The 23606-nt window shown below is 45.6% G+C and overlaps 1 protein-coding gene across 2 annotated transcripts in view; it reads right to left on the bottom strand.

The window, feature by feature from the left end:
• LOC119393533 (uncharacterized) overlaps nucleotides 1–22677 on the bottom strand; it is a 105836-nt gene extending 83159 nt beyond the window's left edge. Inside the window, exon 1 of one of the 2 annotated variants that reach the window (XM_049416270.1) lies at nucleotides 22486–22677. The gene's annotated coding sequence lies outside the window, so the exon portion shown is untranslated. The remainder of the gene's footprint in view (nucleotides 1–22485) is intronic. The other variant, XM_049416269.1, reaches the window with a different exon arrangement.
• Nucleotides 22678–23606: the final 929 nt, after the last annotated feature.

Genomic DNA, 23606 nt, shown 5'->3' with positions numbered 1-23606 from the left:
CGGACATTTCCGCCATCCGGTTCGGCCATTCATACAGAAGCCGCTTCAGTGTCATCAGTGCTTCAGGCTAGGACACGTCAGAGGCGTGTGCCCCAACTCGCTACTCTGTCCCCGTTGCGCTGAACCTCATGCAGAAGACACCTGCCGTGCCACTACTCTGAAATGTGCCAACTGCAGCGGTCCTCACGCTGCCTCGTCGAAAGACTGTCCTCGCATCAAGAAGGAGCGTGAGGTTCTCAAGCAAATGGTTCGAGACAACTCGACCCACAGGGAGGCAGCCGAAGTTGTCAAGCGTCGGCGTCGACGTCGGCGTCATCGTACGTCTTCTAAGAACGCGCATGCCCGATATGATAGTGCCCACTCCGTGGCGGCACCACTCAGTCGCGCCGCGAAAGTGCCCACCAGTTCCACGAAGGCAGCGGATAAGCATCTTCCCCCAGAGGAATGGCCTACGCTTCCGACCCGGCCCCTTGACAAGGAACCTCGGAAGGTCGCCGCTCCACCGGAGCCATCTCCGGTCATGGATGGTATACCTAAAACAGATCGTCAAGTCATTTCGGTGCTGCGTTCCCTCATGGGAGCCATCCGAGCGATATTAGAGGACATGGGAACAACATCAGCTCGAAGCGCACTTAGAGTGCTGGACGCCTTAAGCCCAGTGCTTGAATCCCTCGAATAGAAAGATGGCTACCCACACCTCATCCTTCCGTCAAGAAGTCAAATCAGCGTCCATCATCCAATGGAACGCCAGAGGGCTTAAATCACGCCTTTCAGATTTTCGTCAGTTTGTGTATAGTAATGTGTTTCCACTGATCGTCATTTGTGAGCCCAATTTGTCGAAACCAACCAGATTGTCAGGGTACGAAGCTGTCATGTCTTCAACAAACGGTGCGTGCAGCAAGATCATCGTTTTTGTTCGTCGTGAACTCACCTATGTGGTGCAACCAATTGCGCCTCACGATGACAATCAATATGTATGCATCACCGTTAAAAAGCACAAACTCCTGTTTACTCTCATAGGCGTGTATATATCGCCTTCAAGCAATTTCGATTCACGAAGATTAGCGGATATCTTGAGTGTTTGTCCTGCTCCATGGGTTATCATAGGAGATTTCAATGCGCACCACCCTGCATGGGGAAGTCCAAGGACAAATGCAAGAGGACGAAGATTAGCAAGCGCCGCCTACCACTATGGCCTTACTCTCCTGAATGATGGTTGCCCCACTTTTCTTCGAGGCGTGACATACGGAAGCTGCCTCGACCTTGCTTTTGTCTCTAACTCTCTCGCCAGATGTGTCAAGTGGTTTCCAGATGTTGAGACACACGGGAGTGATCACATTCCCATCTACCTTAACATCAAAGGCTTGTCAAGAGCTGGTCTACGGAGGACCATTCGAGCGACTCAATGGACCACCTTCAAATCTGACATGGAAGATGCTTGCAGCGAGGGCCTACAATCTGGGTTACAGCAAACAATTAAGAGTACAATGCAAAAGGCCACTCGCACGTTGACAATCTCTTCCACGCGAAACGATTTCGACATAGAGTTGGAACGACTTCGAGCACTGCGGCGCCGGGCGGAGCGTCGATATCGGCGCACGAAATCAATTCACGACCTTAGGGCAGCCAGGAGGATGCAAAAGAAGATTCAGCGTCGCATGGATAAATTAGCGTCGGAACGTTGGACAAGGTTTTGCCAGACGCTAGACCCCCGCAAGCCACTTTCCCACATTTGGAAAACTGTGCAAGGTCTGCGTTGCCTTCCGGAGCAACGTTTTCCATTCAAAGCGCTCGCACTCTTTGAAGGGCGGCAAGACATCGATGTCGCAGAAGATTTTTGTGCGCGGATCGCCAACCAAACGACTCGTCCAGATTCTCCAGCCCGAGGTGACGTCCCCCATTCCCGTGACTGCCGCATGGACCTCCCTTTCACAATGGAGGAGCTCGAGGCGGCACTAGCTCTCTGCAGGCGTTCTACCACTCCGGGTCCAGATGGTATTCCATATCGAGCCTTGTGCAACCTGGGAGGAGCCGCAAGGAGAGAATTGCTGAGCCTCTACAACTCCTCATGGCAGGATGGCAATGTTCCCGACGACTGGAAAGTAAGCCGCTTGGTGCCTCTCTTGAAGCAGGGTAAATCGCCCCTCGAACTCGCCTCATACCGCCCAATTGCACTAGCCAGCTGCGTAGGAAAGATGATGGAAAGAATGATCCTTGGCCGCCTTGAGTGGTATCTTGAACACTACAAGATTTACCCGAATTCCATGGCTGGTTTCCGACGTGACCGCTCTTCCATCGACAATGTAGTTGATCTCGTTTCGTATGTTCAGCACGAAAAGTCCCGTAAGCGACTATCTGCAGCTTTGTTCCTAGATGTGAAAGGTGCATACGATAACGTATTACATGAGGCTATTCTCGATGCACTTGCGGCGGTTGGCCTCGGTGGTCGAATTTTTTCGTGGATTGCAAGTTACCTGGCTGCAAGGTCATTCTTTGTGTTAACAGACGATGGCCCAACTACACGACGCTATACCTCCAGGGGCGTTCCTCAAGGCGGAGTTCTCAGCCCGACGCTATTCAACCTCGCACTTATTGGGCTTGCTGACTACTTGCCAACTACCATCAAGGTTTCAATATACGCAGACGACATCTGTGTCTGGACTTCGGCAGTCACACGTCCTCAGATACGTGCGCGGCTTCAAAGAGCAGCAACTTTGACAGCTAGGTACTTGTGTAAACAAGGTCTCAGCATATCACCAGAAAAATGCGCACTGGTGGCATTCACTCGAAAACTAATGAAACCTTATGTCATCTCAATCAACGGGCGGCCCATTCCTTATGCCAGAACTCACAGGTTTCTTGGCGTAATCATCGACAGGGACCTATGTTGGAGCCCGCACGTGGCCTACCTGAAGCAGCGCCTGACAGCAATTTCCCAGTTATTCAAGTTCTTGGCAGGAAAGACGTGGGGGATGTCAGTAGACGCAATGCTGGAACTCTACAGAGCGCTCTTTCTCGGTTTTCTTAGATATAGCCTGCCCGTGCTGAGTAATACTTGTAAGACCAATATTCGTGTTCTGCAGGCAGTACAAGCTCAAGCACTCAGAGCGTGCCTTGGTTTGCCCAGATGTACGTCAATAGAGGCAACTATTGCGATTGCTCGTGACCATCCAATGCAAACTCACATTACGGTGGAAGTCCTGAGAACGCACATCAGACATTTTGCACGTGCTCCCTGTCATCACCTTGCAACACTGCCTTCAGAGAGGCGCCACGCATCATTTTCTAAAACTATCGTCAAGTACAACGACAAACTTCCTTCGGGCTTCACCACTGCATCTAAACCACCGATGCCCCCTTGGTGTTTTATTCGACCCACAGTTCAACTCAGTGTACCAGGGATCCGGAAAAAATCTGAGCTGTCGTCACCTGTGTTGAAACAACTGTCTCTGCTTCTTTTGTACGAGAAGTATGCGGACAGTGTACATATATATACAGATGGTTCCACAAACATCCAGTGTTCGTCCGGTGCGGTGGTTGTCCCAGCAAGAGCTATTACCATCAGCTTTAGGACCGACCACTCCACGACGTCGACAGCTGCGGAACTAGCTGCTCTGCGCGCTGCACTTTGTTTTGTTAATCGGGAACCACCTCAACATTGGTCTATCTTCAGCGACTCAAAGGCAGCCCTACAATCTGTGCTATCTGCTCTGCGTCGCGGGCCATATGAACAGCTCGTTTTTGAAATTCGAGGTCTTCTCCACACTTCATATGAGAAAGGGCACCACGTGACGTTTCAACGGCTGCCAAGTCACTGCGGCGTCATAGGGAACGAACAGGCCGATAATGCCGCTCGGACAGCTCATGAAAGCTCACAGGAAGATACCATCCCACTTTCAAGGTCTGACGCTGCCAGCAGTCTTCGAGGCCTTGCACAGGAGATCACGCTCGCTCTATGGTGCCCACCAAGCAGCCAAACCAACCGGACTAATCGTCAACGCCACCTGTCCTCTTTGATGCATGTCTGTATGCCAACTGGACTCCACCGAAGAGAGGCCACACTGCTTTATCGCTTGTGGCTAGGGGTGGCATTTACGAAATCCTATTCCTTTCGAATTGGAATGGCCGACAACGCTCTCTGCGATGCCTGTCGTTGCGAGGAGACGCTACACCACGTCCTTTGCGACTGTCCGGTATATAATGCTCAGAGACAGTCATTGGCGTCCGTTCTAGCGCGCCTTGATAGTAGACCAATGTCTGTTCAAACAATACTTGCATGTTGTCAACAGAAGACATCACAACTGAAGGCGACGAAGGCACTGCTGAGGTTTTTGAGAGCGACGAACTTGGCCAAGCGCCTGTGACAGAAATGTCGCGTACCACGCAGGAGTGACCAACTACCACGCAAGAGTGACCGACTGTTTCTATGTGTGCTATGCTACCACGCAAGAGTGACCGACTGATTCTATGTGTGCTGTGTCGTGCTATCTTTCTATCTCTCTCTCTCTCTCTTTCCTCTCCATCTTTAAATCTCCCCCACCCTGTCCCCATGTGTAGGGTAGCAAACCGGTTGTCCTATACTGGTTAACCTCCCTGCCTTTCCTTCTCTACTATTTCTCTCACAAGTAGCGTAAAGCTTTGAGTTCGCACAACCAAAGTAGTTAACAGATACTTCTACCACTTTCCATAGTGTACTAGAAATTAGATAGATCGCGCAACGTTATCGTAATGCAGAAAGCGACTACCTTTAGGCGAGAAAGTTACTGATAAAACGTGAACATCATGGTATCGACATACACAGAAATGCTACCGTTACGAGATCGATAAGCCGGCAGTAGTGGCGCATGTCCTCAGGCTAGAGGAAGAGTGTTGGCGCAGCAGGCCGAAATATCCTTGCACCTGTATCGTTTACACTTTGACACATGCACGTTCAGCGTGGAAACAAATTACTGCGTTGCTCATAGTGTCACACGAACGTCCAAATACACGGAAAGGATTTAACTAGTTTACGAACTACAAACGTGACTTCCCTGCTTATCTGAATAAAGCCAAAGAACGGAGAGCGTTCCAGAACTTCTTCCACGAATTGCGAAAGAGTGGCCCTGGTACTAACACTTCTGCAAACGAAAACGTTGTGCGATAAACTCGACTATACAATGTCGTAATTCTTCTACGCCTCGCTTCGGCCGCGAAACGAGGGAAGGAACTAGATTAAACTAGTCTTCGTGAAATGCAGCTTCGCGAGGTGAACCTTCTATGCCAGGCACTGACGCACAAAAGCAGAGTTCGAGATTATCGCTTTTCTTTTATCAAATTCAGCGCGCGTCTCTTTGCACAGTCTTTTCGCGCTTCTTTCGCTGCACGCAGTGTCGCTAGCACGTCTTGGGTAACGGCAGTAACAACGAAGCAAAAGCAGGACGCGAGAACATCGCGAGATTGCGCGCTACTGCCGGCGTCCCACGTTGACACAGAAAGCTGAATACTGTTCTCGCGCGAAGTCTCTGCACTCCCTAGGGAGCGCGAAAGAGTCTTTGGAAAAAAGCAGAAGCGACAAGGATAAAGTGTACGTGCTGTTCCGCTTCGGGTCTTTTCACTGCGTAGCGGCAGCTCGGCGCTCTGTTTGCGCTGCAATGAAATGCAATTAATCGGGCCGCGTGGGCAGAGGAACTTGTCTGTTTCAAACTGAAAAAAAGAGAGTGAGAGCGTTTCAAGAAAACAAAGCTGAGCTCCAGTTCACACCCACCGATGGTACCGCTGGACGTAGAACTAATTTACGAATGCAAGAAAAGTAAGATAAAAGTGAAAACCGGAGGAGTCGATAACGTTCGCGTGGGTGCTCACTCAAACGGGGCCCGGTAAAACGAGACCAGCATAAGTTCACGCAACGGAAAAACCAGGACGGCAGAGGAACACTGTTAGCTTAGAGGTGTGTTTGGTTGAACGAAGAAAAGACCAAGCTGAGATTGAACAAAGAAAAACGAGCCTGATAACGCCCCAATTCAGTCTGCCCTCCCCAAGCTATAGTATGAAAATAACAAAAATAAAAGAAGGAGTTGCAAAAGAGCCGGTCACCCGCTTTCCCTACTTCGCGAGGCAGAATTATTTATGTCCAATCCGACGACACGAAATGGCAGGAAACGGAGGAAACTCTGGGACGCGAGAGAGATGCAAGTGGAAATTGCGCGACTTCGGTGTGGGTGGAGTTTCCACTTTCATTCCTGACTTCTACAAGTCCTGGCCTACACTGTCAGCGTCCCTCCCCTCTCCCTCCTCTCCATCCTCCTCTCTTTCCTTTTCCTTCATTCTTCCTCACCGCGTTGATCGTTCAGGCTTGAAGCGCAAATGAGGCGCTAGAAAAAGCTGATTCAGTCAGCGTTATACAGTTCTTAGTAACGTCCCGCGAAGATTTTGCGGAAACACCATCGCAAATGTTTACTCGCCTAAATGGCAAGATGAAACAAGTTTACTTAGACTGTACCGATGAGATCAAAGAAGCGGGAAATTTGGAGGGATAGGAAGAGGATTTTTGTTCTTAACGTGCAATAGGCGCCGGCTTGCGCAGTGGGAAACGAGAAGTCGCTCTATAGGGAGCCGGCTCAACTTTTTGGCCAGAAAAATAAAAGGAAAATACAAATAGTACGTGTTTCGCAGAAGATCACGCTGCTAGCGTATGCGCAGCTTGATGATAGAGCACTGAATGCGACTTTCTCCGTTTAATTTTTTTTTTTCATAGGCGTTAAGGCATGCTAGCAAACTGAGTTAGGCAATACTCAGAGCATTAGTTAACACAATCGTGAGGGTGAGTGAGTGAGTGAGTGAGTGAGTGAGTGAGTGAGTGAGTGAGTGAGTGAGTGAGTGAGTGAGTGAGTGAGTGAGTGAGTGAGTGAGTGAGTGAGTGAGTGAGTGAGTGAGTGAGTGAGTGAGTGAGTGAGTGAGTGAGTGAGTGAGTGAGTGAGTGAGTGAGTGAGTGAGTGAGTGAGTGAGTGAGTGAGTGAGTGAGTGAGTGAGTGAGTGAGTGAGTGAGTGAGTGAGTGAGTGAGTGAGTGAGTGAGTGAGTGAGTGAGTGAGTGAGTGAGTGAGTGAGTGAGTGAGTGAGTTTCGGTACGCCGTCGGTTAACATACACGCAGTTGAGTATCACATGACTTTTGACCGACTCTTATTATACGTAGGCTTTTTTTTTGCGTCATTCGTTTTGGCGCTGCCGTCTCGCCAAACCTCGAACTTTTTTAACTCGATGAGACGTATAAGGCTTTCGCTTTAATAGTATAGTACACTAAGTCACTGAAGGTTACTCATGGAGTTAAAGATGTATAATTTATGTTATGTGGAATGTGGAACCGAATACATTATGAGCAACCAAATCTAGAAGACATACAAAGAATCTTAAAAAGATAAGAATGGAAGCTAAAGTTAAACACTATGATCAGTTTTGACTGATAATTATTTAAAATCTTGTGAACACTGGTTATTAGTATGTCATTAAAATAAAAGGTAATGTTTCCTTTATTGCATTTCGTATTTTAAGATAAAATTCTCTTACTTTGTTGTTGTCACCCGGCTAAAGTTCTTCAAGCATCCGAAGTTCATTAATTATTTGTTGTTTTTGAAGTGTATAATGCCACTCATCTTTACCAGTAAAATTAATTTATGGCATAGCAGATGGTGTCGAAATCTGTGATGACGCGACCACTTGATGCAGGAACTTCAATGCGGCTTCGCCAGATGTTTTTAGCGCTTGCATCTTTCTTTCTCTTTTTTTTATTGCTTTCCAAAGTTTTTGTAGCCGTGCAAGTTGCTTTTCTGGTATTGAAGCATGATCACTTAAAAATATCACTAAACTAACTTCTTTCTCTAGTTGCCGTCTACTGGAAGACTCTGAGCGAGTGATCGAAAGAAAGACTATGGACGCAATGCCGAGGGATGAAATGACAGTAATACGAATTGACTTCACAGAGTCAGCGACGTAAAGGAAAACGGCGAATTCTCGGAAAACGAAATTGGCCTCTGAAGTAATGTAAAGAAAAATATTTCTCTTCAGCTGCGGCACTCTTCTAGGAATCACCGAAGCGGTAGCTTCACACCGAGGCGACGAAGTAGGAGACTTGGTAAATGCAATATATAGATAGGTTACCATAGAATTATGCGGCACCTCTGTGTGTTTTGTCATCCAGTGTGCTTTGCAATACGAGACTGCTATCGGAATCCAATTTTAGGCGACAGCCGCCACACCGTAAGAAGGGTTGAGACTGAGCTGGCATGACTCCGGGAAAAAAAAAGATCTCGTCGCCAACTTCGTCATCGAGTTTTCTGAAGCTAGACAATGCGGGCACTGCGATTGCCTGTAAATCAGAAACGGAAACAAAGCTATCTGTACCTCCCAGTTATCGAAACGTACAATTTATTAGCTGACACTGATTTGGTTGGGGAATCCTACAAAAGTGACTGTTTGTTGCTATTCCTACCTGTGTAACGTCGAGTTGTTTCATTGTACGGCTCTGTGAAATCACTGAAACGGGGAAAAGGGATTCAGCGCTTGCTCTACCGGCTATAGTAAGTAACGTAATTTTCATACCGATAGGATCAAGGGTCGACGTATGATTAAAAAGGACGTTTGTGCGACAGCCAAAATAAGCCTGGTTAGTTATTTTGTTTGTCGCGTTGTATATTTCAGGAGTCCTATTTTATTGCAGGAAGGGAACAGGTTTCTGATTACCCCAAGGCGTAATTAGTGCGAATGGCTGCATGTATAACAAATATTTCGTTGAAATTTATCTCTTTGTATATACGCAAAGCCGGTTGAATACAAGACCACGAAATTTAGGAAAATCAGCGAAGCGTCCGTCATTATCATGACAGATGAAGCTGTATATTGGCAAGTCAGGTTCAAACTTGCGGAGGTGTTTTCTCTTGCCAACACTGTTCTTTAAAAAAAAATCTACCTGAAATGCTCGTCTTGGCTCGCCGTAAAGCCAGTCTGCACACTTCTGCATGTGAAGGCCCATTCTTATGTCCTCAGAGTGTCCTATCATTATTACTCGAATGATTTTTTTTCACTCGGTTACAGCGCAACACACACGGGGACAATAGAAAGAAAACGGACAACACGGGGGAGGGGAGGAGGAGAGGGAGGGAGAGGAGGGAGGGAGAGGAGAGGCCTGCTGCCGGCACGAGACGAGCCGAGCATGCGAGGGAGGGAGAGGAGAGGCTTGCTGCCGGCACGAGACGAGCCGAGCATGCGCAGTGGGGGTGTGGACGGCGCCACCGACGCCGCAGGTGCGACTAAGAAATGCTCCGCATTTAAAACCACCAGAAAACCTCAAGCCGAACAGAAAAATCTGAGGCTAGCCCACGCATAACAACGTCGCCTCAATGGCATCTGAACTAGCGCACTACCAAGCCTTCTCTCTTGTTTTCTTGCTTCTCTCCACTACCAAGGTGCTCTGCAGAAACCTTAGTTCGAAATTATATGACGTCATTCTGAGTTATAGTAATGTGCCCATATATTTATCTATATTAGGTCGTGCTGTAGGGTGCATGGCATTGTTCTCTTCACTGTGTGGTATTGTTCTCTTTTATGCACAATCTCGGACCGAGAAACCACACCTAAGTATCCCTCCGTGAATATCACCTGGCCACGCACTCATGTGTTCTACACGGCTGTGAAATGAACTGTACATTACATCAAGCAAATCATATTTGTAACGTCTATGCAGGAAAGAGGCGTACATTCTGTAAAAAGACGAATGAGTGATGCGGCGTGCCTATTGCGAAAACAAGCCCACTGCTGTCTGGAATGAGGTGGCCGCCGAACTCCTGGCAACAACCACTTCTTCTTTAAAATACTGTTTTTTTTTTATTCACAAATTTATGAAACATGCTATTATCATCACACCTCCTTCTTCCTTTGTGCATAAGATAACTGCGCTATCATATGTCAATTAAGGTATGATATTCAATGGTTGTTTTCTTAAATTAATTGGTGTCTTTTGACACTATTTCTGCATAGTAAAAGAAAGGAATTTTGAAATGGTTAGTCCTGAGCAATGCGCCGAACCATCCAAAAGAAATTTAACCCATATTTGCCCAGAATCACCACCACGGGAAAGTATGTTACGTATAACCAGTGCAATTCGAAAACGAATTACAAGAGAGGGGGGGGGGGTGCAATGCGGATTGTGTAATAATACGTTTCAACATAAATCGATCACTGATGAAGAGACAAGTTCTTATCAGATTTCACTCTGAAAATTGTGCGCGTCAGTTGAGTTCTTATCTTTCTCACCGGAAGCAGAAAAATAAAGTACGGATATAACATCGAAGACAACCTACTTTTCTTCTGTCGTTTTCAGCATATAAGAAGTTCGCGCAATCGATGCCAGGAATCTTGAATGGATGGACCCAGAATCTCATTCTGCTGTCGCACGGCGTATCGATTGACGCTGAAAGAACGCTCAGCACCTAGTTTGGCGAAGGAAGAACGCGCAGCCCTGTCGCGGAAGAGAAGACGAACAGCCACGAGCTTTTTCCTTTTTAAATGTGTTTTTGTTTTCGTGCACTTGGAATGTCCACTTGGTCAACGGAGACAATCTTGCGTCTTCCTGGTTCAAGGCAAACAGACCACTATATGGAAAATGACCTTAGGCAACTGGCATGCCGTACATTACCGAACAAAAATGTAAGTTTGCATTCAAATCAAGCAAGCAAGCAAGTAGGGAAGAGAGGAAGACGCACACGAACTCAATTTCCTATGAAAATAAAATATATCCCAAATAATTTGGGCTATTTGTTTTTATATTGTTCTTTGCTTTGATAAATTTACCTAATCAAGTTATGAGGTGAAGATCTCCAATGCAAGCGCTAGTAGTCAGTTTTGCCGGCAGGTTGTTGCGACAGACATTGTCAATGGCAAATAAAAATGGGAAGCTTACCACGAGAACTTGAGCTTGTTATGTGGGAGGGAGCATCACTAACGCGTTAGTAGTTAATATAAAAATAAAATACTCTTTTTCTTCTACAACCAGCACGTTTGCACAGATGTTCTGTAAAGGGTAGAAAAGTGCGAAAATTCTATTTGCAACCAAGCACCACTTTCATAAAGTAACGTGTTACTCGCTTGTTAATATAACTTACAAAGCGAAAGACACATGTTTTCAATCTTGCTGCGAGGCGGCATACCGTAGTTTCCGTATTTTATGCGTTGGGGTTTGTTCTTGCAAGATTGAGTCTCTGCTGAGTGGCTTGTGCGAACTTCTTTTTTTTTTGTCATCTTCATTTAAAAAGAGCGTGCTTAACTTGCTCCTTCCCTCCCGCTCTTTTTCCAACGGATGTCACAATTTACAACATGGAGCTCCTGGCCTTTAAGTTTTTCTTTTTCGCAAGATCTGCAGAGCTCTGCCGAAAATGTAAGGCAGTCTGTGTCGGTTTCACTCAAGAACAGGATACTCAAGGAAGTAAGGCCGTGAAGTAATGCATGCTATCGTTCACATTCTCAAGACGCATGGAAGTCTTCTTTTCTTTCCTTTACTGTACAGCGGTATTTGATATACTTTAGAATACATTAGGAAGTCTCCGCACGAGAGTCTCTAGTAGCGGCAAATTAAGAGCTCGAAAGGGCGTGTTGGACATGGAAAAATATGCATATAGTTTAGAGTACGGTCAAAAAAAATAAAATTGAAGACTTAGCTATGGGTACCTACGATACAAAGTAAAATTTAAGTTGAAGCCACGAAGGAAATAACTTATAATAGTGTAGTAAAGGAGCGTCGCTGCACTTTGTCTTTCTTTTTTCTTCTTTACACGTAGTGTGTACATCGTACACGTCGCAGAAATATGGTGCTGCGATTGTCACTAAGTGAACGCCTTTCAGGTGAACATGCAGGCTTGTGTAATTGTCTTAAATACAGGATATTCTCGCCACTCAATGGCGTTGACGTTCATGCTATTTGCCTTGATTGCTTTCGGTTCGGAGCTTTAACAGGGGTCCTCCCTGTGAGATGGATCAAGCAGACTTCACTCTCGACGAGCTGTGCCATGCGCTCAGCCTTTCATGTCGTCGCACAGCTCCAGGAGAAGATGGTTTTACGTAACAAGCCTTGCAAAACATCGATGAAGCCTTTCATCAGGGTATCCTAGACGAATACACTAAAGTGTGGAGAACGTGTCTGATTCCTACTGAGTGGAAATTATCTGTGGTGAAGCCAATATTAAAGTCTGGGCGCCCTGCACAACATCTGAAGTCATACCGGCCAATATCGCTAACTTCTAACGTTATGAAGTTGATGGAACGAATGGTACTGTTTCGTCTGGACGGCAGATTACAGGAGCTCTCTTTCTTCCCTGACGTCATGAGTGGATTTCGTCGTCACCGTTCAGCCCTCGACAGCATCGCAGATCTTGTATCATCGCTTGAATCTGCTCGAGCAAGCGGGCACTCTGCGTACGTTCTATTCCTTGACGTACAGCAAGCGTTTGACTCGGTACTGCATAGGGCGATTATTTGCGCACTTATGACTGCGGGAATTTCAGGTCGTCTGCTACATATTGTGCGTGATTTTCTATCGGAGCGCAGGATGAAAGTACGCGTTGGAGAAGCAACGAGTCAATCTCGCACTGTTAATTGTGGCGTCCCGCAAGGCAGCGTCTTGTCGCCGCTTCTCTTTAACAGTGTGCTAGCTAGACTTCCAAGCCGATTACCGCAAGAATGTGACTTTCCACTAGGCATAGCAATTTATGCCGATGATATCGCACTATGGGTCAGCGGTCCGTCACACCATGGTCCCCGTCTTCGTGGAATATTGCAGAGAGCTCTGAATGCAACTTCAGAATACTTGGTGGAAGTTGGCCTGCACATTTCACGTGCGAAATCAGCCGCGATTGCTTACCACCCTAGGCAACGCGCTCGTCGAAGCATGAGCAGGCTACACCTCGAAGACACACCGATACAATGGCTACAGCAACACCGCTACCTGGGCGTAATCATCGATGATCGTCTTTCTTGGCGCCCTGCTGTTGCCTCTGTGCGGCGCAAATCGCTGTCCCTGCTCAAGTATGTGGCCGCATTGACTGCTAGGGGCGATGGCGTTGACCAGACAGTGCTACAGGTGTACCAATCATCTGTACTCTCTTGCGTGATGTATGCCTTGCCAGTCTTGAACGTTGCGCCTGGTTTAATGTTTCAACTGGAACGGGATCATCGTGTTGCCCTCCGAGTCATGCTTGGCTTACCTCGAGAGGCCCAATCTATTCCATTACACCAGTTGCCCCTAAGGCTACAAGCTGACCAGAGAGCGTTACATCATATCGAGCGCATGCACCGCGCCCCAGATGGCAAAGCACACGTTAATAGGCTTATTCGGCGCCCGCTCTCTAACATGGGGAAAATGGCGGCTTTGTTTACTGACATTACCGGCAATTCGGACAAAACCACCTCTGTGACAACATCGAAAGGGCACAGTAAATGCATCTTCCCCATTCACCTGTCAATTCCAGAAATACGCAAAAAGTGTGACCAACCTGTTTGGGCACTATTCCAATTAGCCCAGTCGCACTTATATGAAGAATTGGAAGATGACGTTAAAGTATTTACGGACGCATCTGTACGCAGCGACGGCCTCGGCGCTTCTGCAGCTTTTTTTGTCCATCGACAGACATCAGACGAGTGTTTATAGCAGCGATTGATGTCGCCCTTAAGTACGTGCAAGAATGATTGCCTACATCGAAAGTCGTCATCCTTACAGACTCTTGTGGCGCCCTCAGCAGACTCACTGGAAAAGAGGCCGACAGCCCTATTCTATGCAGCATCGTAGAATCAGCCGACAAAATTCTTTGACGCGGGATGTCCCTAGCTACCCAGTGGATACCTTCGCACGTGGGCATTGCTGGAAATGAAGAGGCTGATCGCCTCGCTTTATCTTGTAATCATGATGTCTGTGACTGCCCGGAAATTTCGTCTATGATGGACAACGCTCGTCTGCTTATACGCCGCCACCTCCTAAAGCAGCACCCAGACCAGCGTGTCGCGAACGGATCGTTTCCTCCCCGTGTTCGTGGTCGTGGCTTTCCTCGTCGTTGCAGAGCACTGTTATATAAACTAAGAGTCGGTTCAGTATTGGTGCGCGAACGCCTATTCCGTCAAGGACGTGTGAACAGTCCGTTGTGTGCAGCTTGTGGCTCATGTGAAACACTTGAGCATCTTATATTACACTGTACCGCGTTTGCTACGCAGCGGGCTTTGCTGATGTGTGTGTGTGTGTGTGTGTGTGTGTGTGTGTGTGTGTGTGTGTGTGTGTGTGTGTGTGTGTGTGTGTGTGTGTGTGTGTGTGTGTGTGTGTGTGTGTGTGTGTGTGTGTGTGTGTGTGTGTGTGTGTGTGTGTGTGTGTGTGTGTGTGTGTTGTGTGTGTGTGCCTATTTTTGTCCAAGTCTTCGTCAATTTTTTTCTTCACTTTCCTATCTCCTTTCCTCTTTTTCTCCTCCTAACTACCTTTCCTCTGTCTCTTCCCTCCTCCCGAAAGAGCAGGCAGGCGTTGTGCCCCTTCTGGTGGCAGTTGCCAGCTTGCTCTCTCCCTCTTTTCTCGGTGTCCTTGTGTTTGTATGTATGCAAATCAAATAAATAAATAAATAAATTTAACAAATTAAGGGTTAGCATTATATACACAAAAACAACACGGTTAAAGCATTCATGCTCTTTATAGGTAGATCATTTCTATACTAATTGTTTTATCTTCTCCTTTTTCGCACTGACCATGGCGCGATAGAAAGGCTTACCTTCGAATATTACCAATATCTCGTCGCTCACTTTTCCATTTCATTTACTACTTTTACTACTTCATTATTGCTTACAGGATTCACAACTATGATTCATAAACACTGCGCGCCTTCTTGACTTGAAGGTATTGCATTTACCTCAGAGCATTTATTGCAAGGTTTTGAACGTACCACTAGTCTGTATATCTATTTTTCATAATCTCTATTGTATTTATATATCAGACTTTGATATTACTACTCATCATCTTTGTAATTCAGAAAGTCCCTTTTCGTCCTTGGTATAAACTATTTTATCTTTAATTGGAAACCACCTTTTCTATGTTTATTCTTTATTCTTGTGCCCTTTCCACCTTAATTTCTTGTGAGATTGGCAATATGTCCTAACAAAAATGGGAGGGGGGGGGGGATGTGATCGCAGCATTCCAGAGCTGGCGCTCCTTTAAAGCGGTCTTTGTTGCAGCAAGGGCAATGCCTGCCAGAAGTTACAATAAGACTGAGTAGAACATTTTAAATAAAATTATACTACCGGAGCTCTTCAAAAAACAAAAACAAAAAACAGCGCAAAAGGTTTCGACAGTAATAATGTCGTCTCACTTTAAGCAGGCTTCACCTTTGTTAGGGTGTGTCTGCAACGAAGCACGCTCTGCAGGCGCTGCACTTCGGCATACGGCGATCTCCCGTTTTTTGGTTACGCTAAATAAAGGTATTGGGACCGTTCTGAAAATATTCTTTTGTTGCCTTTGTCGCTATCAGGCATTCGCAACAGTGGTGTCGTTTTGCGCTCCCCTAGCTTGTATTATCCAAACTGCGAAAGCGAGTGAGGGACGGATCGAGGTTTCAAATTCCTGAAAAAAGTGCATTAATGCTCGCTTGTTGGTACATACCAGAAATTGTCGCTTCTGTTCTGTGTTCCGTGCTAGCGCTGTATTCAAGTTTCAAGTTCCTGTACACTCCTTTACTTTCACCTACCGTTTCTCAGAAACTAACGAACTCGGCGGATCGAATCCATAGTTTCACATAAAATATGAAACTTAGGGTTTCTCGACTTTCCACTTACTTGGTTTTTTTTTTTTTCTTGTTTCAGTTTAATATAAAGTAAACAATGTCGAAATATACGAAACATACTTTTTTTGTGCTTAACCACCCCACATTTTTCTCGTTTGATGTTTCTCTCTCTCTTCATCAAATCCGCAAATTTTCATTCCACACTTCGCTGTGCAGACGCGCACTATATTCCATTGGATCCTTCAACTACCAGTCATACCAGCTTTTTACTGCACGAAATGCTCATTGGGCCTGCGCAGATTATCAGTAAGATATAGTAAATTGGCACGGTTTAGGACACTTCTGGGCTGCGTTCACATTATGACGAAAATTGCTTGTAGTTCAGCTAGATTCAGCGGAAATTTCAAGATGCAGAGGTCTAGCTCCAATGTAGGTGGCCCCTCGTACGCCATAACGGAAATTGATAGTCTAGCTACATAGCAGTCAACACAAGAGGTCGCCAATGACAACGATGCTGTAATGAATAGCAGGTTTCATTCAAATATTCTAAGTCTTCGTAACTATGTTTTTTATTGTATGCTCTGAAGTCGATGTCTATCTTTAGAGGAGGCAGCCTGCACGCCTCTTTTCTTAAATGCGGAGAAAACCGAAAAGTTAATGTAGGTGTTTCAATGAAAGGACGGTGACATTTATGACAGTCGTTGATGTCATAAACATTATTCCCAGAAGAATTCAACCGAGTCCATTTTTATAACTGGCGCGCCACAAGTAGATATTCCGTCCATGGACACACCATTTACCACGAATAAAAAAAAATAATTACCAAAACATGCGCAGTGCGCTATATGAACGAGGATGGCGGGAAAGAAACGTATTGTAAACAAAATCTGATAGTAAAGCGCTACGTAGTCTTCACTAGCGGCGCACCGATTAAGCTCAACTAAGAACGTTACCATCAACACATCTTTGTGCATTCATCCGAAAAATAAATCGGTATAAATTAGTGATTACATGTTCGTTAAGACACCTACGTGCTTTTACGTACACCTAATGTGTATTTTTATTTGAAAATGGAATGCGCTTCAATCCTTAGTGCGCCATGATGCGGCTGCGTGGGCTATTTTCTCAACTTGTGGCAGCATACGCATTCGTATCGGCAAGCACAAGGTCTTGCTCAATGCGTCACCGACTGCACTCTCTGCATGCTCTATGCACACTTTTCGGCAAGGCGCCAGACATGTCTAGTTGGATGCAGCGGAAATTTTCAAAATAGCATCTCTTCACTGACGAATCAGTGGAATAGACGGCGCTTTGCAGGGAGCCAGACACCGCCTACGCATGTGTAAGCCGCGCCTGGCGTCTGCGTTCCTACATTCGTCTAACGCTGATGTTTCCCATTTCCCTTTCCACTAAGATGTCCTCAGTAACAACCGCAGCTGTAGAAAAAGACTAAGCTGCGGGCTTTACGACAGCCTATAAACGAATCGAAATCCACGAACGCGGCGCCGCAGTGCCTCCTCCGCCACCGTCTTCTGTGTAAACGTTCGGTGTAAGGGCCGAACGCCAATTGCGCTACGCCGTTCGGCATCAATTAAACGGACGCCAGTCCGACATCGTCAGTGTGTGTTTCTCTGCGTTGGCGCTCCGCAAATTAACGAGCGCTGCTTCTGATGGCGTGCTATCCGGCACAGATGCTGCATACTTTCGTAATCGTTAGCCGCAAGCTTATGGCGGTGTGTGCGACGTCTCTGTAGCTGTCTTAGTGTTCAAGAAAACAAAAACTATGCCTCGTGCATTATTACCCACTCTCGACGCATTGGAATTCTTAACGGCGACTATCTCGTCGAAAGCAGCTTTAGCGCCGCTGTAATGCGAAGTTTTAGGCGTAGCCAATGTGTTTACACAGACGCGGCGGAAAATCTCATTCTGAAAGAATCACATCCAGTGCATGTATATTACACGTATGCAGGGTGTCAATAACAGGAGAAAAAAAATAGAAGTGATAGTTGCAGCCAGTAAATGGGCCTGTTATTTATCTGCCGATCCTTTAAACGTAGTAAGAAGTAAGACTGTAACCCTCAAATTTCATATGTGCATTTTCATTCAAATGTTTTTTTTTTTATCTTGAGTGTCGTGGTTTAGTTTGGTTCATTCGAAGGTCACGGGATCGCATCCCGGTTGCAGCAGCCACATTTCGATGGAGGCGAAGCGCTGGAGGCCCATGTGCTTAAATTTAGGTGCATGATAAAGAACTCCACATGGTCGAAGTTTCTACAGCCTTCCACTACGGCGTCCCTCATAATCATGTCGTGGTTTTTGGACGTAAAATCCCGACAGTTATTATTACTGGTTTGGTTTATGGGATTTAACTTCCGAAAGCGACTGATGCTATGAGAGACGCTCGATTGTTGTGTTTGTTAGGAACGTTACTGGAAAAGCTATTACGTCAGAAAAAATGGGTTAGCCAGCGCTAGGCACCAACTCCTTTTAAATACGTTTATATTAATAAAAAAAAAAAGAAATGCGACGCTTTTTTTTAGTGCCAATAAATACGTGGTGGAATTTGTTGGTTTCGAATTAAGACGACAGAATCCATAACATGGGGAATGGGGGAAGGAGAAGAGAATACAGAAGTTATAAATGGTGACGTGAAGTTACAAATGACATCTGTTCATTATGTAACAAGACTTCACATAATAAACACACAGTACCCTTCACGTCGCCATTTCTAACTTCTTCTTTCATTCTCTTCTTCTTCCCCCCAGTCCCCATGTCATGGATTCTGTCGTCATTTTCCTCCAACTGCTTGAGCTTGCTTCAAGTCTGTCAAGCTAAGCATGATCGGGTTAAATGTAGTTCGATGTATATTACAATTCCTGAAAGGGGTGGTTAGTACGCTTCGAATTCAGCGGCATATCAGTATTTTAAGTGCATAGTCATATCGCTGAACATTAGCGCCACCGTCGGCTTCTGAGAATAAAACTCGCGTTTCTGCGAATGGCCGCGGAAAAGTGCAGTGATGATAAAACTTAGCGGCTTCGCATGCTTTTTACTGAAGTTTTGTTACCTTGTTTTTTAGTGACGGGCCCTTACGTAAGCACTTTCAACCTTGCTGGCTTCGTTACTTAACAATGTTCCGGTGAACTGATAGCATTTCGCTGAGCTTGCGACGATGGCCTCGGCTGTTAACCTGAGCGCAGCGTTTTGTCATAATATCGGGTTTCAAGGGCGCTTACCAATATTGTAACAGAAATGGCTACTTGTTTCACAAACGTGTTCCTTGAGAACTAAAGGGGCGTTGCGAAATAAATGAACAAAAGTGCTTCGTAACCGCATAGGTTGCGCTTGCAGAGACGCGAATCCTACACTGCAAGAAATAGCGCATACTCTTGCAATAGTAAAAAAAAGAAAAGTCGACATTCAAGTAGTCCTCGGAAATTGCGAAAGAATCGCTGGATTTTGCAGCTTTGTAGTACCTGTTACGTGCCCTCTAATGCTGCTTGAAACCAAATTCATTTCATATTCCCTTCATGTTTCTTTACTTTTGACCTAGCCAGAATGTTCAAAATGGAGAAAATTAGCGACATTGTGTCGCTTGCGCTATCAACATTTTAGACAGGCCGTCGAACCTTATGCCTACATATGGACGTGCACTGAACTTAATGAATACGATTCGTCACGCATGACGACGATCTGACATTCGTCTCAGCTATGTATAAGCAATTTAGCACCAACGCTATCCAAAACTTGCCGTTTATTCATTGACAGGGCATCCTTAATAACGAGTACGTTTTGACCCAAATTCCCATCGGTGAGACGAACGTATCTGATGCCGCATATACTGATAATGTGTATTCCGTTGTATTGCAACGTAAGAGTATCTACCGTGAATCGAGCTCGCGTGTTCGCCACTAGCTTGGAAAAACGGCAATGTGCCAAATACATTTACGTTCACTTTATTATATTTACACCATCCTTACCTTTCTATCCCCCCTTACCCCTTCCCCAGTGCAGGGTAGCAAACTGAGAAACTTCTGGTTAACCTCCCTGCCTTTCACTTAACCTTTCTCTCTCTCTCTTACACAGCCATTCAAGAGAGTGATGGCGCGGTCGCGTTTTACTCTGGCCAAATTACAATGTAATTCGGTATTTTTATTCCTCATGGAGCAAATATTCCACGCTGTCCTTTTCTCGCGGACTTTCTTAGATTTCCACGGGAGAAAGAACACACAGAGTTACTCGCTGCGTGCTGTAATCAGCGACGCGAGAAATACAAATTAACCACCAGATCTAGAATCAGTCTTGTGATTAGTCTACTACAGCGATGGAATAGAATTAACAGTTCTATCTATCTATCTATCTATCTATCTATCTATCTATCTATCTATCTATCTATCTATCTATCTATCTATCTATCTATCTATCTATCTATCTATCTATCTATCTATCTATCTATCTATCTATCTATCTATCTATCTATCTATCTATCTATCTATCTATCTATCTATCTATCTATCTATCTATCTATCTATCTATCTATCTATCTATCTATCTATCTATCTATCTATCTATCTATCTATCTATCTATCTATCTATCACAGTCTGAGATGATTTAGTCGCTCACTGATTAGAAGAAGAATGCAATGGTAGTTTACGTTAATTTAATCCAACGTCAAGACGAAATCATGGCGGCCTTTAACATACATAGTAGTGGAATTTTAAAAGTTACATCGCGGTATTGAGGAAGCCGGGAAGCGACGACGGGAAATTAACAATTTATAGGCGGGTCGCAAGCCCTTATACACATAAGAAGCACATCTTGAAAAAAAAAAAAAGCAGGCGAACACAGACATTGAATATTGATAAGGTCGTCACAAGCTTTGCAGCATATATAGTTTAGTTTTTATTTATCTGGCCCGGGCTATCAGCGTGAAGACCACTGTTGTCATTGTTAATATGCAACGAAGCGATAATTTTGTCCGCAATATGTAACTATACATGGTGAAGGACGACAAATATGGTTATGACGTAAATATCTTGACTTTCTTCTCGCTGTGTGCTAATTAAAGATTGATGTAAAAGAGCCATTAATATTTACTTAAAAACGTAGCTCTGGTGGTTCTTCAGCCTTGTCACTGTCAGTTTTTCACATGAACTGGGAAGGAATGGAATGAATAATGAGAGCTATAGCTTATAGATACATAACATTAGCTGCAATGAACAACATAAAGTATTGAAGAAAAGCTTATGACAATTTTCCGCCTAAGACGCCGGCAAGCAAGTGAACTATATAGTAACAACTGTCTACCTGATCACGAAGACAGTGCTTCTTCCATATGTTAAATAATACGCAGCTCCACATTTCACAATAATTTTGTAATAAATTAAAAATGTATAAATATGCATGGTAACTAGGTACCAGGGATGATGTTTCCGAATATCTGGTGCCTGTATATTTATTTCCACTCTCTTTTAAACAGGCAGTTGCATAACAACCTTTCTCTGTAAGCCTATATGCGGTCTCATAACCAATGCGCATCATTTTTAAGGTTATAATATTACTACCAACAGGTAGCACCAAGCTGATACCTTCTTCGTCGCCTGGTGTTTATACTACTGATTGAAGCTTCCTACTGCGGCAAAAAAAAATACTCAAACAAAAGGCACCCATGACAATAGGCAAGTGTGAGGCTTTTTTGTTCACAATAAGATGGCACGTTGCAATCAGTACAACCGATTAGCCCAAATCTGAGCTTTTCTAGCTTACAGTACATGTCTTGTGGCACATTTTATCTGGATCCATGAGGTTTCTAAGCTGATGAAACACTGTATAACCACAGCATGTACGGCATCACGCATTCTGTGGATGATGGCTTTCGTTATATTACATTTTATCGCAGACTCAACAGATGTACCAACGTGAAAGAGGCTCCATTATAATACTATTTTTCCGAAGCGTGGCTTCGAAACTGAATTGGTGTCTAATTTCTCATTTAAGAACAGTTTGTAACACGAAATGATGAATTAAACCCGAGCGTCAATGAGCGGCCTCGGCCACTCCCACTGCGCGACCACCGCAAACGCTCAGGTTAAAATTAAACTTCAGCCAATGTTGATCTAAAGCTCCGCCGTGGCTCGGTCACTCTGATCTCTATTGTAGCGCCCGCGGCGAAACGTGGACGAATGAGCCCGACGCTTAGCACGTTTTTTTATCGCGCCACCAGATGGGACGTCAAGGTTGCCGTCCCACTACTGCGCAAGTGTTTGATTTTGCCAACCCTATGATTTACGACTAAAGGATGGCCTTTGCGAAAATCAAGAGCCAGGAAGACTCCATGACACGCGCGCATACGTTATACCTGTAAAACCGAATTCCGTGAATACTCGCGGCGAAGCTGCTGCTTCAATGAAAGGTTGAGTCAATACAAGCAAGCGCTGTTCCATGTGTCTTGCGTACGTGCCGTAACGGGGACAGTTTGTTGTCGTTGCTCCACGTAGTTAAGCGATTGGCCACGGTCGTGAGCGAGGCGAATTGTCCTTCTTGCGGCCAGGATCTCGTAAATTGGGGCTTTTGCCCAGCAGTTGTTATCGGGACATCTAATGAATAGCGCTGCTTGTACGTAACCTATGCCTTGCGGCGCAAGTGCCAACGAGAGTGGTCTAACTAGAGGGCTACGTAGAAAACATCGCGGATGATCGTTTACGAATGCACTGACCTCTGATTCAACCGCAGGACGTAACAGCAGCGGAGACGATCGGCGTCGTTTGCCCGAAGAGCTGCGCGGGCGCCTGGCGATGACGTTCACGAGTCGCAGACGAAGGACTTTGGGCGTAGGCGGTCGGAAGGTCCTCACTGACCGTGCGCGCAGCGTCGAACAGCACGCGCGAATTGCGAGAGTGAGAAGAGGGAGAGGGAAGCGGCGTGCGAGCGCTGCCGTCGACCGCTCGGTGTGTAATGCTCGCTTCCTCTTTCCCACTAGCATAGGGGCAAGGGGAAAGTCGTGGCCTCTTCCCTAGGTCTCGCTCTTTCGCTTCCCCTTTCGGGAACCTAGGGAAGAGAGACAGCGTAGAGAAAGAGAGAGAGAGGGGCAACGATTGCCGCTGCAACGATGGGATGACGCGCGAGGCAAGCAAGGCTGCAGAGCCCTCGCGTGCTCCAAGCAACCATCGATCGACGAAAAACAGCTCCCAGAGCGCAGCCTAGTGGCTGCTGGCGGAAAAAAAGGCGACGTTGTTTGGCCTGCCCGGCCTCCCTTCTCTGCACTACAGAACCCTCTCCTCGAGCTTACTTCCTTTGCCTCTGTTTTGTTTTGAAAGGGCGAAGGGGATCAACGTGTACTGACCACGGCACACACAGCTGTCAAGCAATGTTCTCCGAGCGTGAAGGCGACAGCTCATCGGCGTTTGTACGGTGGCATCGCAAGAGACGAAAGAAAGCTTCATGAATGAAGATAGAATAATATACTAGTTTTAGAGCAAAGTAACTAGCTTTCTTCACTATATGTCATCGTGATCATTTAGAAACAATGAAATGTGGAAGAAAAGAAAGATACGCAAAGAGACAAAGTTAAACGAAAATATCTCTGCTTGGCTAGAGTGCACTTAGGAAGGGGGTTGGGGGTATGAAAGAATGAAAGAGGAGTTCGTGTAGGCATCGCATTGTCATTATGACTGTGGTAACGTTAAAGGCACAAAAAACATTGTCCCCTTGACTATATGTCGTTCAATCCGATGCCTCAAAAAAAAAAAAAAAAAAACGCGCTGACGACTTTATGCGACCCGCGTTGAAGTCTGTGAAGCCCAGTGCCCCACTATTTTTCTTTGTGTGAGTGTGTGG

The sequence above is a fragment of the Rhipicephalus sanguineus genome, chromosome 5 (assembly GCF_013339695.2).
Source record: "Rhipicephalus sanguineus isolate Rsan-2018 chromosome 5, BIME_Rsan_1.4, whole genome shotgun sequence".
NCBI lineage: Eukaryota > Metazoa > Arthropoda > Arachnida > Ixodida > Ixodidae > Rhipicephalus > Rhipicephalus sanguineus.
This window is presented reverse-complemented; position numbering and strand designations above follow the sequence as displayed.